This window comes from Rhineura floridana, chromosome 7, assembly GCF_030035675.1.
Source record: "Rhineura floridana isolate rRhiFlo1 chromosome 7, rRhiFlo1.hap2, whole genome shotgun sequence".
Taxonomy (NCBI): Eukaryota; Metazoa; Chordata; class Lepidosauria; order Squamata; family Rhineuridae; genus Rhineura; species Rhineura floridana.
Window position 1 is genome coordinate 77,312,684 of NC_084486.1, and position 18,237 is coordinate 77,330,920.

At 40.4% G+C, this 18,237-nt stretch overlaps 1 protein-coding gene across 1 annotated transcript in view; it reads right to left on the bottom strand.

Annotated features, from left to right (window-relative positions):
* The window catches only part of RBM20 (RNA binding motif protein 20), a 199,120-nt gene that overhangs the window by 146,642 nt on the left and 34,241 nt on the right, over window positions 1-18,237 (bottom strand). The gene's annotated exons all lie outside the window — the stretch shown is intronic.

Here is an 18,237-nt window from a genome sequence, read left to right on the forward strand (position 1 = left end):
ATTATTAATCCTTACTAAAGAAATGGTGAATCATCCTTAAAACTGAGATGAAATTATTTGCCAGCAGTCAAACTAGAACTCACTTGCTTAGTCAGGATTCAGGGCACCTAAGTGGAGCTCCATGGCCTATCCTTTAAGAAAAGAGTATGTTCACTGAAAAAATCTAGATATTCAGCAAAGGCTTGGAATTTATTGCGAGAAATAGTGCCAGCTAAAAACCTGGAACACAATCCAACCAAAATCAAGCCCTTTAAAGTTCCATTAATTTCAACAGGAAAAAGTTAAGCACATGCTTAGTTTTAAATAAGCCAATAAAATGGCTTATACTGTACAATTGCTGCCAAAATCCAACCTATATTTCAGTAAACAATTAAAATAATAACCTTAAAGTAAAGCTTTTAAAAATCCCATTGTTTTCAATGGCAGAGATTTAATGCTATCTAATAAATTTAAATCAGTTGACTTAAAGTGCTTAACTTGGACTGGATAATGCCTTTGCTTCTTACAATTTCCCAGTAAACACTGGTAAAATCTGGCATAATCTAGTAATTGCCAATATCATCTCCAAAACTAGCTTTCCTGGGAAATTGCCAATGTTGTAGGCATCTTAACTTAATGTAACATTGAGAATGACTCTCAAACTGTCTATAACAAATACCTAGATTAAACAGTAAGAAGACTGGTATGTTATGGCAGTTTTAATAAAGATTAACTAATACATGCTTTGAGCATTATTATTATGGAGCCATGAAAGCAGCAGTACAGTTAAGGTGTATGTCTTTTTCAATATTCTACCATTATAAAGTCTGAACAATCTTTTGTTGCCCTTACCTGTAGAGGGTGTCTCAGCACTATAGAAGCACCTAGTTGCTGAGTAGATTTCTGCCCTCAATTATATTAGCAGCCCACACCAGGGGCTGCCAGGAAGTCAGTAACTGCACATTTGCACAGTGCTGACTGAGGTGCCCTCTGCCTCTTCCCAGCAGTTACTGGCAGGAATTTTACTCTCCCCATATTCACCACACAATAATGACAGGCATTTACCACTAGCAAATCACTTCACTATCCAACACTGTTCAATCACTTATGGAACAAAACTTTATAGTCCAGTTTGTGAGAAGAGACTTTTCAATTTCACTAGAATTAAAGTCTCACTTGAGGATGAATGATGGACCATAATGGTAAAACAGGGGCGGCTAAGGGACAAACAGCCCAGAGACTGAAGGAAATGTCCAGGATAGGTAAAGGAAAAGGAAAGAGTATGAAGGAAGAGTAAATGAAGAATAAAGTTTGAGGTAGCGTGCAGAGGAGGAAGAAACTGAGGAAGGATAATCAAAGATGCTTCTGAAGAAACTTCCCAGTGCTTAAGATAAACTCGACGAGACTCTATACAATGGAGGAGTGGGACAGGAAAAATAGGAATGAATGATGGTCAAGACAAGTTGGCAAAAGGCAATGTACGAAAGTAGACATTGACCCAGTTCACACATAAGGAGGAAAAGCTAAGATTTGGTTTCTGGCAACAAACCATAATGTGAAGTCTTGGTTGTTGCTGGATTATGAATGAACCATAGCTTGCTGTTACGTCCAAATCCAACAGCATTGCTTAACCATTATCTGTTTCGCCACCCCACACTAAAAGTTCACCAAGTTACAGAGACACAAGGCAAAAACTGCTGGAAAACAAACCAAGCTTTAGAGAAACAAGCTGTGGTTTGTTTGCTTGTGACTGTGAAGATTTGCGGTTTGCTGGACAAACCATGGTTCAGCATCATGAGGGAAAGCAACTGAAAAGAACAGGAGAAATGGAAGAGCCAAAGAAAAAGTAGAACAGGGAATGAGCACTATACGCAGAAAAGAAGTGGGAAGCCAAGGAAGGGCTGGGGACTGGGGGTGATGAATAAAATTTCCAGTCTAAACCATAGTCCCCAACAGGGAAGTGCTGCCAGCTGTGGTTTTTATTGTCAATGCAGTATTGTGACCTGACAAACTGAAAGACTAAGGGGCAAAAAGCAGAGAAGATGGCATGGGATGGAACCTGAATTTCACATTAAAACTAACCAGTTAATACTTTGACTACATACTTCTGGTGTACATGTAAGCACACACACACACACACACACTGTAAGAAGCATTGTTTTTAACAAGATTGAATACAGAAAGTTTGGTTTTCCTAATCTATATTAAGGAAAGTGCAGCATTGAAATAAAAATTCAAGTAGTTTAAAGATATTTCTTACTTTCTGGTAATTTAATCCAACTATTGCACTGATTACACTAGATGGATTGAAACCAATAAGGTTTTTAAAGACATATGGCTGTGTTCAGGACTGTGGAGTCGGTACGCCAAACCTTCAACTCCGACTCCGACTCCTCTATTTTTCTACTGTCCGACTCCGACTCCACCCAAAATTGCTTCCAACTCCACAGCCCTGGAAAGGGCTGTAAATGTCTTTTTAAATTGGAAGCTCTCATAGGAGCATTTTTATCGCTGCCTGAATATGCGCTGATCTTGGCATCACAGCATTTGTCTTCATCTGGGTCCTGTGTCATACACTGACACACAAAATGTTTTCCATCTTGAGTTATGGTGAAATGCTCAACTACAGCTGACTTCATGGGAAGCTTCTTTGACATTTTGAATTTATATTTTTAAAAAATTGTCAATCAAAATTTATTTCAAAGCCGGAGTCGTAGTCGGTACATTTCTACCAACTCCGACTCCACCCAAAATTGCTTCCGACTCTGACTCTGACTCCGACTCCACAGGCCTGGCTGTGGTTTCTAAACAGTTCATTATTCTTCATGTGGATACCCCAGTAAGATCCCTTAACTGATTGATTGCAAATCCCTTTTAATCTCTTTACTAGTAATCTGACCACTCCCCAAAGCTCATTGTTTTATTTTAAGTAATTTGCAGACATTCACAGCCCATTAGCCATAGATAATGTTGGTGTCATGGTCATCTAATTAATTTTAAACAATAATAATTCATTACTCTTCCATTTCAACCAGTATTAGATGGTATTTTATTACAGCATTTTTATCAGTATCATACATCTTACTCTAATTTTAGAAAGGATTATAAAACATGTTATAATGTAAGAGTCTTTATATCATGACTATGCCAAGGCAGAGGCTCTCTGTGTGTTTAAAACTTATAAAATAACTTTATTCTTCAGTTGCAATAGCTTCACATTTAAGGGTTCCCAAAGCCTGTGGTGCACAACACTTTCTAGAAACATACTGCAGAATCAACTATTTTAAAATAGTAATGCTGCTTAGTATGGGAAGTATCCCGACAGAAACCTGCACAAGGCCCGAAAAAGGAATGTCCCAGGGGCATGTCGGAGGAGGAGCCGGGGGAGGGACTCGTGCAACATCCAGCTCCTGTTCAGAACATTCCTGTGGGTCCTGAACTGGGCCACTTACACTGAGAAAAAGGTATGTCTAAGAAAATAATTCTAGTGGAAGTCAATAGGGAATGCTTACTCGCCGGTAAAGGTAATCATGTGAGCCACCTTTTTCTTTTCCATTCCTGCACACAGCCCTCGTCAGCACCCCTTCCACCGGCTTCCCAGGAGTTGGATTGCTCTGCCACCTCATAACCCCTTACAAAAGGCTGCTTTTTATATAAAGAAGTAATTGTGCAGAAAACATCTTCGTAGCACATTTGCTCATGTATTTATATTACAGTTTGATACTGGAGTTAATGCTACCCTGTATCTCACCAGGACCATCCATGAAGCCCATATAGTATCTCTCTTGTGCTCCTGTTTCATATGCAACTACATGAGCTCTGCAAAGTCTTGCGTTCTGAAATTATTAACCGCAGCAACTTGTGGCATCTTAAAAGACTAATAAAATTAGTGTGGCTCAAGCTTTCATGGTCCACTTCAATAGATGTGTGAAGTGTTATCTTGAATTGCAGGTAAACATACAGGATACATATATAGCGTGACAAAAATCCATTTTTTCTCTCACCCTACATGTGCTAATTGGCTTCCCAATACCAGGATGTTTGTATTATAAACTACCTTTTTTTCTAAATGGTCACTAATAAGGTAGTTATCACCATCTGTGTATTTTCAAGATTTCATTTTTTTCTGACCTCACTTTTTACAATTACACACACACACCAATCATGCATATATGTATGTGCAACCCAGGATAATGCTTCATACATCTGATGGACTATAGTCCATGAAAGCTTATGTCATAATAAATTTGTTAATCTTTAATGTGCCACAAGACTCTGTATGAGTTTTGCTACAAGAGACTAACGTGACTACCACTCTGGGAATTATTAAATGTTACCAAACAACATGCACATTCATTTTCTATCTCATGGAGAAACACTATAGTGTCTAGGAACGACCATCACTTGCTACCGGCAAGTTCTGGAAATTTATTACTGCTCAATCATATATGCATGTTTACTCAGAAGAGAGTTCCAATTTGATCAGCAAGATTTGTTTCTAAATAAGGGTGCCTAGGATTGAAGCCTTAGCCTTCAATTACGTAATGCTGCATAGTATGGGAAGTATCTAGACTAACTCATTCCACCAGTGCAAGGATTTACATTTGCACAACGGAACTTTCTACTCCCAGGCTCCCTACATCTATTCTGAGGGTTTCCCCAACCCTCCAAAGCAGATTTGGGGAGGGTGCAGGGCACACATGGAGAGAGGAGAGGGGGAAGTTCCGATGCACAAGCATACATCCTTGCACTGTTGATGGAACAGGCTAGTTGGATACTGACCTATGCTTGCTGTGTACATGCCTTGTTTGTAACCAGACATTCTTCTACCGTGCGCAAGGCATGTAGGCTACATGGTCAAAGGCTTTGAGAACCAACAGGTTATAATTGTTACAGCAACCAGTTAGAATGCACATTTGTTCAAAAAATAAATGTACACTAGAAGATTTCATTTAACTATGATTCAACTAGGCCCTTTTTTCCTTGGAGATTTAAAATATTTAAATTGCCTTGATTTAAATCAATTCAGCTTAATACAGGGGTTCCCAAATTGTGGTCTGTGAACCTGTAGTCCACATGCTTCATTCAGGTGGTCTGTGGCATGTTTGTGAAAATAAAATTGAACATCATACAGCATTCAGCAATTGCTACAGCAGGCAGAAAAATCCACCAAGACTCTGAGCAATTTTCAAGAGATTGATTGGGGGGGGGGTTGAAAGCCACTCCCTTAATGCAAATCAACTAGGCCAGGTGTGGAGAACCTTTTTCAGCCCAAGAGCTGCATTCTCTTCTGGGCAACCTTCTGAGGGCCACATTACAGTGGTGAGTGGGGTCAGAGTCAAATGACAGCACAGCAATGAATGTAGGTTTCAAACACGACAATCCCTCCCTATCCCCCATCCAGAGAAGTCAGAGGTATTATCAGAGTTCAAGGATACATTCCAACCAGGTGAAAACATTTCGGTTGAGAAGAAGGGTCAGTGAGGCATGTGGCCTGGACAGAGGGAGTGTGGTCTGTGGAGAGTTCCAAGGATCAGATACAAAGACCTGAAGCAGCATTTGGCTCCCAGGCCTGTGATTCCCCACCCCAAATTAGGCAAATTACCTTCAGCCCTCTAGCTCTTTACATGTTTCCACAGTACTGTAGTCTTAGGTACAAATAAGCAAACTTACCATGTTTAAAATGCTAGTGTATTATCAAACTCCCTGTCCAACTCTTGATTTAAAAACTGTTGAATGAACAATCACTCTGCAGTTTCAAGACATCTAGCCGTAGTTGGCTTCCTGATCCTCCTACCAGTCTGAGTTTCAAACTGGGGTTTCTTGGTTGATGTTTGTTTGTACACATCATCTTCATCAGTTTATATACCATTTGGTACTTACATGAGCCTATCATTGATTATATCGGGGTACAACCATCATCGCATATCACAAATAAGTGAAAACCATTTCCACTAAAAGGCTCTGAAACAATTCAGCAAAACTGCACAAATATGGTCTCATTCAAAATCCCATGGAGTGAGCTTTAGACAACTATGTATTTGTCTATTTGCATCAGCCACCAGCTATTATAATTATAGAGTAATGTGTATAGAGTATGAACACATATAAACACAAATTAAAATTCAGAGAACATCATCATGGCTCTTAGTTTAATAGCAGCTGCTAGAAGTGTTGCAGGTTTTGCCAACAATTTATCCACAAGCAGAAAAACCACATAACAATCAGTTGAATGCTGTAGATGAAATAACAACAGGATTATTAACTCTTCACACAAAGAACAATATAGCAATGCATGAGCCAGTGCTTCAAGACAGCCATCTCCACATAGATTTATTATACAGCCACTAGAGTGTTAATGTTAAATTGAAAATATCCCCATGCCATTCTGATGCTTCCCATAAGCTCATTTCAAAACAAAACCTTACAAAACTTAAAGTCCTGAACCCAGAAACACTTGCTTAACAACCCTCTCAATTTTCATGGCAATACACAAAACAGTCAGAGAACAGAGAGTTCAACGTGTCAAAAGAGAGAGAGAAATCCCAGAGCCCTTTTGGACTTTTTTCTCTCAGAGTTCTCATAATCTGTTGAAATTCATTAAAAATCAGCCATGTTCACAGAGTACCTGTGATCCTTATTGACCTTGCCCCATACTCTGACCTTCATCTTCTGCAGTTTAAAAGTTAAAAAAAATGCCTGCCTGATTTTTAATTAATTAAGAAATTTTGCATTGAACTGAATGATCGTGTTGGGCATGCTCAGTAAAAACCAACTATCAGTGTTCTAAAAGCCAGACTCATTGCTGCTGGGCTTGCCTCATCAGGGGCCACACCCACACCAGATTTCACTTGAGACAGTCATGGCTTCCCCCAAAGAACCCTGGGAAGTGTAGTTTGTGAAGGGGGCTGAGAGGAGACTCCTATTCCACCGACAGAGGTCCAGTGGCCAGACTGGTTTAACAGTCAGCCACTCTGACTGAAAGTCTGTGAGGGAAACAGGGCATCTCCTAGCAACTCTCAGCACCCTTCACTAACTACACTTCTAGGATTCTTTGAGAGAAGCCATGACTGTCCAAAGTGAAATAAAGGCCTGGTGTGGATGTGGCCAGGGACAGCATTGGTTTAAATTTGGGTGGGAGGCTACATGTGCCTGCTGTAGAATAAAAAGGTGGGGGAAACACAGAAAAAGAATGATACTGTTCACAGTGTTTTCCTTTTGGAAAGGAAAGGGGCTTCCTCTCTGCCCAGTGCCCACCCATCCAATCTCTGCCCCTCCCCCAGGTCAGTGTTGGACTATGTCTTAAGAGACCAGGGTTCAAATCCCCACACAGCCATGAAGCTCACTGGGTGACCTTGGGCCAGTCACTGCCTCTCAGCCTCAGAGGAAGGCAATGGTAAAACCACCTCTGAATACTGGTTACCATGAAAACCCTATTCACAGGGTCAACGTAAGTCGGGATCGACTTGAAGGCAGTCCATTTCCATTTTCAAACATGATTGCACAGAAATAAATCCCACTGAACTCAAAAAGTATGCAAATGATCAAACCCACCCTCCCTTCTCCCTCCTATCCCCTCCCCCTTCCTTTGCCCCTCCCTCCCCATCCCATCCCCTTCCAATCCCCTCCTTCCCCTTCCTCCTCCTCCCCATGGTCAGTTTTACCTATCTTAAGCATGATTTCACGGGAGTAAATACCACTGAACTCTATAAGCATGCAAATGCTCAAACCTGTCCTCCCCTCCCCCTTCCTTTGCCCACCTCCAATCCATCCCTTCCCCCTCCTCCTACCTCATGGTCAGTTTTACCTATCCTAACCATGACTGCATAGGAGTAAATCCCATTGAACTCAATAAGCATGCAAATGATCAGACCTGCCTTTCCCCTCCTTCCCCTCCCCTCCCCTCTTCCTTCTTTCTCCTCCCCTGCCCACTCCAGCTCTCCCTCCCCCCGGGTCAGAGCATTCCCCTTGAAAAAGAAAAAAATGTTTCTCTTTTAACAAATATTAAAATGCAACATTAAAATGGAACAAGTTGGATGAAATAAAATGAATTTCTGCAAATGAGAATTATATAAAACCTAATTTGTCCTCTCATTTGTTACTGCAGATAGAAAAAGTACAGTCTTCAGAACTGAGTATTTATCCTGTTCATCTAGTAGGTAAATTCAAGACTCATGGGAAGACTTCTCTCCATTTCTCTCTAAAATTTGTTCCAAGTATTGCTCTCTCAATGACTTATACAAAGGACAATACATAATAACATGTGCAAGATTTTCAGCCTGGTCTAAAGCACCATGACAGGTATATTCAGAGTACAGCATATTTCTAAATCTTCCTTCTAAACCTAAGGCATCAAATTTAACCAGCCTTTAGTAAAGGCTAACCTATCTCTCCATTTCTGAAAATCCTTTAAATTACAAGGTAGTATAAAAGGAAAGCAAAGGAAATGCTTATATAATAGCGCAAATTTAGAAACTGGTGTAGTTGCTTTGTCCATCTGAAAGGATGCATCAGACAATCTGATGCAAAAGTTTTTTTAGTAATCTCCATCCCCAACCTTTATACATATTCACTAATAGGCAAAAAACCTTGCGGTTTAAGAACATACCTATAGCCCACAGATATTACTATGAAACATTAAAAAGCAGGGAAATTGGACAGCAATAGTGAATGCACCAGGGGAGCAGGAGACCTGAACTCCTCTCTGAGATATTGGACTGCCCTACAAATTGGTCAAAATGCAAACACAATTTGGGTTGGTCTTTCACAGTCCAATCCACTTCCTGTGTAGCTTGGAAGAATTTGGTAACATGTGCCTCTGAGCATATAGCGAGTGGTGGTTAACACCTGCAATCTGCCCAAATAACACAAACAAGACATGTGCTATGCTGATCTTGTTTTAGCAGGGAGGAAGTAACATTATTAAGACAGTTGATATAGTTATTATTAAGTCAGAAGACAGTTGATATAGTTCAGATGGTCACTTTAAATATGTCTGATTTCTTTGCAAGTTTAGTGAAGTTTCCTATAGGAAATCATTTTCTTTTGTTTCTATTTCTGTGAATATGTGAAGTACATCAACACTTTGCAAAATTTACACTAAAAAAACTCCAAAATAATTGTGGAATAATGGCACTGACTATTCTGCAGAATAGTCTCCAGTGGACCTCAGAAGTGTCTCAATTTGCACAAAATAAAACAGTGGGAGGTGAAATATATTCTAGCAAAATTCTAGGTGTGCTCTATGTTTTTAATTGACCATGCCCACCTTGCCTTAAATGAAGTGGTTTAAACATAGCAGGCTGAAAACATGCATCCTCTTTTTTCCAACAGCTAGAGTCATTGCTGAAGTAGCAACATATTGTAATCAGTCTGATTTTACATCAAACTGCAGTTTCAGATTCAAGTGTTAAGGCACCCAAAATAATAAAAAACCTCCAATTTGAAACACAAACGGCTGTCTTTACCATTATATGACATTGACCAATAAAAAGGCTTTGAAATTAATAAAAATAATTTGACACAGATTTCTAGGATGAATAATGAGAGAGAGAGAAATTTCTAGATTAGTTTCTCTGTAGAAACATTAGTAACACAGGAAAGAAGCACGGTAAGAACACCAACAAACAATTCTCCATCTTTGGAGATGGCAGGTGTTGCCACCACTCACCATATGCTCAGAGGCACACGTTACCAAATCTTCCAAGCTACACAGGAAGTGGATTAGACTGTGAAAGACCAACCCAAATTGTGTTTGCATTTTGACCAATTTGTAGGGCAGTACAGTATCTCAGAGGGGAGGTCACGAATCCTGCTCCCCTTGTGCATTCACTATAGCTCCTCTAAACTAAAAAGCCTCAAATGCTGCAACTTTTCCTCATAGGGGAGTCGCTCCATCCACTTGATCATTTTGATTGCCCTTTTTTTTAACCTTTTCCAACCTTACAAAATCCTTTTTGAGGTGAGGTAACCAGAACTGCACCAGCAAACTTGACCACCTCACTGCTCACCCCTAACTCTAGGTCATTTATGAACCAGTTAAAAAAGACAGGCTCCAATACTGATTCTTGGGGGACTCCCTTTTCTACAACCCTCCATTGGGAGAACTGTCCATCTATTCCTACTTTCTGCTTCCTCTTTCCTAGCCAGTTCCTGATCCACAAGAGGACTTTTCCTTTTATTCCATGACTGCTAAGCTTACTCAGGAGTCTTTGGTCAGGTACCTTGTTGAAAGATTTTTGAAAGTCCAAATACACTATGTCAAGTGGATCACCTCTATCTATATGCTTGTTCACACTCTCAACTACCATAGTTAGTGAGACAAAACTACCCTTGCAGAACCTATGCTGCCTCTGCTTCAGCAAGGCTCATTCTTCTACATGCTTGGTTATTTTATCTTTAACAATACTTTTTACCAGTTTTCCTGGGACAGACATTAAGCTAACTGGCCTGTAATTTCCAGGATCACACACACACACACAATTCCTTTTTAAATACTGGCATTACATTGGACATTTTCTAATTCTCAGGTTTGCAGACAGCACTGAGGAACAAGTTGCATATTTTTGTTGGAAGATCAGCTTTCTCACATTTGAGTTCTTTGAGAACTCTCACATGGATGCCATCTGGACCCAGCGATTTGTCCATTTTTATTTTTTCTATTAAGCCTAGAACTCTATCATCACCATTATCTGCCTCAGCTCCTCAAATTCCCTTCCTGCAAAAGTTAGTTCAGGCACAGGGACCTGCCCTATATCCTCCACTGTCATTTAGCTTCTCTGCAAATGTCTTATCCTGCTTAAGCACACCTTTGACTCCCTTGTCAAGCAAAGATCCAACCGCCTCTCTCGATGGTCTCCTGCTTTGAATGTATTTAAAGAATTTTTTTGTTGTCAGTTTTTGTTTTTAGCAATGTGCTCTTCAATTTTTTTAGCATCCCTTATTGTCTTCTTGCATTTCTTTTGCCAGAGTTTGTGTTCCTTTTTATTTTTCTCCTTTCAACTGGTTTTCTCTATTCCACCAGGTTTCAGTTATGCTTATTATACCAATGCTATCTTCTAAGACCAAGCACTCCAGTTCTCCCATCTTGGCTCAAAGGCTTCCAGCATTAGCATATAAACACTTGTATACAGGGTCTCTCTTGAAGTGTCTTTGGCACTTTTCGTTTGGCTTGTGCAGAGCTTGGAAAAGTTACTTTTTTGAACTACAACTCCCATCAGCCCCAGCCAGCATGTGCTGGCTGGGGCTGATCGGAGTTGTAGTTCAAAAAAGTAACTTTTCCAAGCTCTGGTGTGGTACTTTGGCGTCTGAACTGCTATCCTGTGCCCCAGCACTCACAATACCTAATTCTAGGCCTATCCCATTTAGATTTTCAAAAGTTTCTGTCTTTATCTTATAGGGGAATATTTGTTCCAAACCAGACCCTCCTCACCTCCTGTCAACTTTCTTCCCTCAATCAGTTCAAAAGCTGCTCTGCCACCTTTTTGATGTTAAGAGTCAGCAGTCTGATCCCATCTCAGTATCAAGTGGAGCCCTGGCTTGTCCCAAAATATTCCCCAGCGCCTAACAAATCCAAACCCCTCCTCCCAACACCAATGTTGCATCCACGCACTGATACTACAAAGCTGTGCCTGTCTAGCCAGCCCTGCATGTGGAACTAATAGCATTTCACAGTAAGCTACCTTGGAGGTCCTGGCATTCAGCATCCCACATAGCAAGTTAGATTTTGCTGTCAGGACCTCATGACTGTATTTCCCCAAGTCACTGGTGCCAATGTTCACTATGACCACTGACTCCTCCCCAGCACTATCTAACAAGCTACCTAGACGACTGCAACTTTCAACCAGGGCAGGCAAATCACCCTGCTGTCTACATGCACATTACACACCCCACTATCTATGTTCCTAACAATCAAATCACCCATTACCAGGATCCCTCCACCACCACCACCACCACCACCACCCCAGAGAAGCATCTTCAGCACGAGATGATATATGCTCATCCTTTGAGGAATGGGTTCCTTCTAAGGGATGGTTTCCCTCCTCCTCAAAGTGACACTGCCCTTCCCCAAAGCCCTCATTCTGAATGAAAGCTATTGTCCTGGGAATGGGACACAGCTATAATGATGCCGAAGGCTTCATCCACAAGTTTTCTGAGCTTCTCCAGGTCAACTACCTTGGCCTCAAGGAAATAAACTTTTTCCCAGACATCCAAGAGCTCAATGAACTGAGGGCACACCCATGGCTTCTGTCCAACAGACAGTCATACATATCATAGTCACTGCAAGATACTTGAAAGCCTCCACACCGTCTGCTTCCTACCTGCGTAATTGTTTTTGATGTTTATTGAGTTAATTTATCAAAAGCTAAGATTTTGTTTATGTCAAGGAACAGACAGGCAAAGTGGGGTGACCTGTCCTCCTTGTCCTGCTGCCAAACTCGATCTGCTGCTTAACTTACCTTGATGCTTTACCAGCTGGGGCCAAGACACTGATGAGATTAGCTGACAACAAACTTAACAGTACAAGTTCCCCTGTAGTTTTATGCACTCTAGCCTGGACAAACTAGACTAGCTTTTAGCACCTTTTAATCTAAACAGAAGGCTGAAACTTTCAGGTGAGTTGTTTTTTCCAGGCTAATCTTTTTTAACCTAGGAAAATAGACTTTATTGGGTGTGCATTTGTTTAAGGCAGAGCTTGGAAAAGTTACTTTTTTGAACTACAACTCCCATCAGTCCCAGCCAGCATGGCCACTGGATTGGGCTGATGCGAGTTGTAGTTCAAAAAAGTAACTTTTCCAAGCTCTGGTTTGAGGAAGGCTAAGCCTACCCTTTTTAAAACTAAGCTGACTCTCCCACTAGTGTGGAAAAATATATATACACACAGTGGAGAGAAAAAGTTTGTGAACCCTAATGATAATTATAAAAATCCCATAGTTTTACCATGAGAGCCTTCATGAATCAAAACCAGTCCCTTTCTAAATATTCAATAGGATTTATCTTAACCAATTCTGTGCCTTGTGAAATTAGGCAAACAATGAGTACATAAGAGTCAGGGTAGGTGCAAAAGTAAATGAAGCCCTAGTTGCATTAGCTCAATTATTTATTTATTTATTTATTTCGATTTCTATACCGCCCACAGCCAAAAGGCTCTCAGGGCGGTGCACAACATAGAGTAAAATACAATAAAATTACAAAAGTCAGCAAAAAGCATACATATTAAACAGTAAAACAGCCTGGTATAAATTGAAAGCTAAAAAATAAATTAAGTTGAAATGCCTGGGAGAATAAAAAGGTTTTAACCTGGCACCGAAAAGATAAAAGTGTAGGCGCCAGGTGTACCTCATCGGGGAGACTGTTCCATAATTCGGGGGCCACTACTGAAAAGGCCCTGGATCTTGTTACAACCCTCCGAGCCTCTCTGTGGGTCGGGACTCGGAGGAGGGCCTTTGATGTTGAACGTAGTGAGCGGGTAGGTTCATATCGGGAGAGGCGTTAATTAAAGGAAATAATTAGAATCAGGTGCTAAAGTAATTAGGTAGGTCTGCATGGGTGAGTTTGGGAGGCCCCTGTGATGTTCCTGTAAGTTAGCATCTGTAAATATGGTAAGTGCGGGTCTATTAGGTGATGTATGGTAATTGACTGAGAGAGAAAGGGGGAGTACATGGGTGAGAAGCTGAAGTGTGCTGGATGATGATTGGCTGAGTGGCTGGCTGGCTGAAGGTATAAATGGAGGTCGGTTGGAAAGGGAGAGAGTCGGTTAGAGAGTTGGTTGGAGAGAGGTTGTTGAGTTGGTTGGCAGAGTTCTGAGGAAAGTTTGGATTGGATTTGGCTGATATTTAAAGAGAATATATTTGAACAGAAACATAAAGAGTGACCATATATGAAACCATACGCTTGTGAAACATTCCTAAAGTAATCTTGTTATTTCCTGTTATTAGTAAATAAATACTTATTTGGTTTACCAAAGGCCTGATCCTTGGCTGGGGAATATACAGACCAGAAGGGAGGGCAAGGTAATTACCAAGGCTGAACAGAAACAGTATCTAATGGTGGCAGCAGTGAAGGGAGGGATTGTAACAAGTCAAGTATCCAGAGTTGTATGCTTTTTATATAAAGATACAAGGGGCTTGGGAACAGCATAAGCACTCAGTCACAAAAATAACCAGCTAGAGAGAGACTCAGGCAAAGTCTCTGGGAGTATTGGTTACAGGATGTGACTGGTGGTGCTGCCTAGCAGTGGGATCTAGTGAGATCTGTGCTAGAGCGGAGTGAGAAACCATATAAAGGATGGTCCGGACTGGTGGTGTCCCTGGTAGTGCCTAGTGAAAGGCAGTAGCCACAAGCAGGTGGGAACCTGACAGGGAGAACCAGGGAAGGGCGTCACAGCCCCACCTTATAAAAGATTCAGAAACTTTGTGAGTTTGGTCTTCACCACATGGTTGTATGGAAACATGTCATGCCACACTATGATAAAGGACATCTCTGAGGACCTCAGAAAGGCAGTTATTGCTGCTCATCAGTCTATAAAGGATTACAAAACCATTCCTAAGGATTTGCGGCTCTACCAATCCACAGGCAGTCTACAAATGGAGAAGTTTCAAGACCAAAATCACTCTACCCAGAAGCGGTCATCCTACCAAAATCTCTGTAAAAACAAATACGCACATCATCCAGGAAGTCACAAAGAACCCCACAGTGACACCCAAGGATCTACAAGCCATTCTTGCCTTGACTAATGTGAGTGTTCATGACTCAACAATCAGGAAAAGACTGAACAAGAAAAGTGTTCATGGGAGGATAGCCAGGAGGAAACTACTACTCTCTAAAAAGAACACTGCTGCCTGTCTGAAGATTACTTAAGATCACATATATGATCCCCAAGACTTCTGGAACAATGTTCTCTGGAGAGACGAGTCAAAGGTAGAACATTTTTGCTTCAATGAGAAATGTTATGTTTGGTGAAAAACAAACATTGAGTTTGAAGAAAAGAACTTCATCCCAAACGTCAAGCATGGTGGTGGTGTGATGGTTTGGGCCTGCTTTGCTGCCTCAGCACCTGGATGGCTTGCCATCACTGACACAACCATAAATTCTGCAGTGTATCAGAAGATTCTAGAGGAGAATGTCAGGCCATCCATCCAAGAGCTGGAGCAGAATTGAATTTGGGTCATGCAACACCACAATGATCCTAAACATACAAGCAGATCTACCAAAGAACGGCTGCGGAAGAATACATTCCATGTTTTAGAATGACCTAGTCAAAATCTGGACCTAAACTAATTATCAAGGGAGGTGGTGGGCTCTCCAACACTGGAGGCATTCCCGCTTGTTGGGATTTAAGCTGGATTCCTGCACTGAGCAAGGGGTTAGACTCAATGGCCTTATAGGTCCCTTCCAACGCTACTATTCTATGATTCTATGAACGTAGCATGTGTGAACAGAATACAGTATGTCTTTGCACACACATATATACAGTGTTGGGAATATGTTCAACTGAACTGGATCCTCAGAGTCCTTGCTCGATTGCCTGTAGCCCATTGCATATAGAAACTAATATAGTCTGAAAAGATAAAAGCAGATCTGTCTCTTGTTCCTTAACCACAAAACACAATAAATATATTACTGGTGGAGTTGTAAAAGGTAATATAAGGCCTATTTAAATGTAAACTTTTTTAGTATATCATATAAGTTTATAGTGCTGTAGTACAGAAACTTGAGAAGAGAATATTTTGAATAAGTGGGTAATTGAATTAACATAATTCTAAAGAAAGATTTCATATTCACATTCACATGCTAAAATGGGTTAAAAATAGAATACTAGAACTGTCTGACTTCACTTCTTAATTTTAGCTTGGTGATGAATTGGCCCTAAATACTGAAAGGCACAGCAGGTATTTTTCCCTTCAGCAAATGCTCATCGTATGTTTATATGAAGGAAATGCAGCATGTTCTATTAATAACTCCTATGGCCACAGTTAAATTTGCATACCCTGTACATCAGAAGAGTGCTTTTGCTAGCTGCTATAGGTCAATCAATCTCAACACCCAAATGCAACTTTCTGGAATCAAAAGTAATTAAAAGTTTAATTATTCACTACCCCCAAAAATAAGTTTGTCAATTTTCTAATTAATAAAGATATGTCAGAAAAAATCTGCAACATTGTATACAGCTTTTATATTTTAAAGAGAAGGATCTTTGATATCTTGATATCTCATGGTTGAAAATCAATATATTAGCAGTCCATCTCACTTTTGCATATGTTCACCCACAAGCCTATTTCATCCTGTTTCTGAATTTTTAATGAAAAAAATATGTGTGAAAATTCATATTTAAATATTTGTTTTGAAATATGTTTTCTTGGCCAAAATATGCAGAATACATCAAAAATGTATTTTTATACTTTTTTCAGCCACTAACTGCACTGGAACATTCAGGAAGTATAAAAGCTGGTGCTGATTTGCACGTTAGTCCATGAGATGCTCATCAAATGAGCCTGTATCAGAATTCACAAAAATCAAATTCCTGAATAGGCATGGGTTCTGTTCGCTGGTGCCGGTTCAAAAGTATTCAGTCAACCTAACAGGCCAGTATAGATTCAAGTTTGTTCTTTGTCCACTAGCTTTTTCCATTTTCCCTCACAAAAATACTGATATTGATATTTTGAAAGGAAACAATGATAAAATGATCATTCTTTATATTTTAGAGGCAGATTTTTTAAATAAAAATCTGTTTTTGAAAATAGCCATGGAAAATTGCTACATAAACATCTAATCTGCAACTACAAAGAATAAGCGAATTAATGGGAAAATTGGCACCAAATCTGAATTGGGCAAAATTCCACACAACTAAACATATGGAACCAAGATTGCAATGGCTGGGCCTGCCCTTGACTTCTGTGATATCAGCCGAAGGTTGGAATATATGTAGTACCTCCCATCAGGGACACAGAAACTCCCATCATGCCAGGATTCCCAATTACAAATACAGACCCTACAGGTGTATAGTTGTATATCCCAGAGCTTAAAAGTAATTCGTTACAAGTAATTCATTACTTGTAATTCATTACTTTTTTAAGGAACAAGTGGGTAATTCCTTTACATTTTGATTGTAATAGAACTAGGAGTAATTTTATTAGTTTTATGGAGTAATTGTAATGTTTCCAGCATTACTTTTGGGCATTACTCACAGGGGGTAGCAGGGGAAGTCTTCTGCTCTCCGATTTGTGGATGAAAATCATGTGCCACAAACTGGGCTTCTGTTCAGTGTCACTCTTCCCTCATGCTCTGTGGGCAGGTAGGAGGCGACAAGGAAGGAGGTGGAGAGTAAGCCGGGATGGAGTGGAGAAAACAATTGTTTAAAAAAATGGATGGTGGTGATGAAGAATGGAGTGGAGGGGAAAAGGAGCCAGAGGACAAGAACAGGGATAAAGAAGAAGGAGGCAGCAGCAGAATGGAGAGGTGAAAAAGATCACAGTGTGCGTGTGTGTGTGTGTGTACTGTGTTTGCACATGGCACACAAAGTGGCCTCCACCATCCTCTCTGGATACTGTGCTGCATTTGCAGTATGTTACCTTTTTTGCATCTCGGGGGAAAATGTTTGCTTGGGTGAGTGTCCCCTAGTTGGTGGCAGGGCAGGATCTGGGAGGTGGTTAAGTGAGAGAGATTTTTTGGGGGGGTTACACTTGGTTTGAAGTGCAAATATCTGAGTAGTGGCCTCTGCCTCACTCCCCATCTCCCTTACCAGCGGAGAGACCACCATTGCTATCTTATGGATAAAAAGAATTATTCTACTACCTCTGTATGTGTGTGTTTATTTTTAATGTTGTTTTAGGTTACTCAGATGTGCAGCAGCCAAGGCCAGCACCTCTTAGGTGTTTTTTTTAAAAGTAACAAATGTAATTGTAGTGATTACTTTTGAGAAAAAGCAAAGTAATCAGCTACTTTCACAGCAATTGTAATTGTAACTGTAATTTATTACTTTTTAAAAATAATCTTCCAAGCTCTGGTATATCCATAGAGCCTGTTCTCAACTATGGTTAAACACATGGAGATCAAAGCCAGAAAACCTGCAGATGTCAGGGGCTGGTTCAGCCAGCACAATTCCCCTCCAAGCTTTCAGTCTTCAAAGGGAAAGTGAGAAGACAACAGAGTGGTGTTTTGGCACTTTTATCCTCCTGTACAGTACAATAATTTCAATAATCCTAACAGTCCATGATCCTCCAGATCTAAATTATTAGATTTAATATTTATACCCTGCTT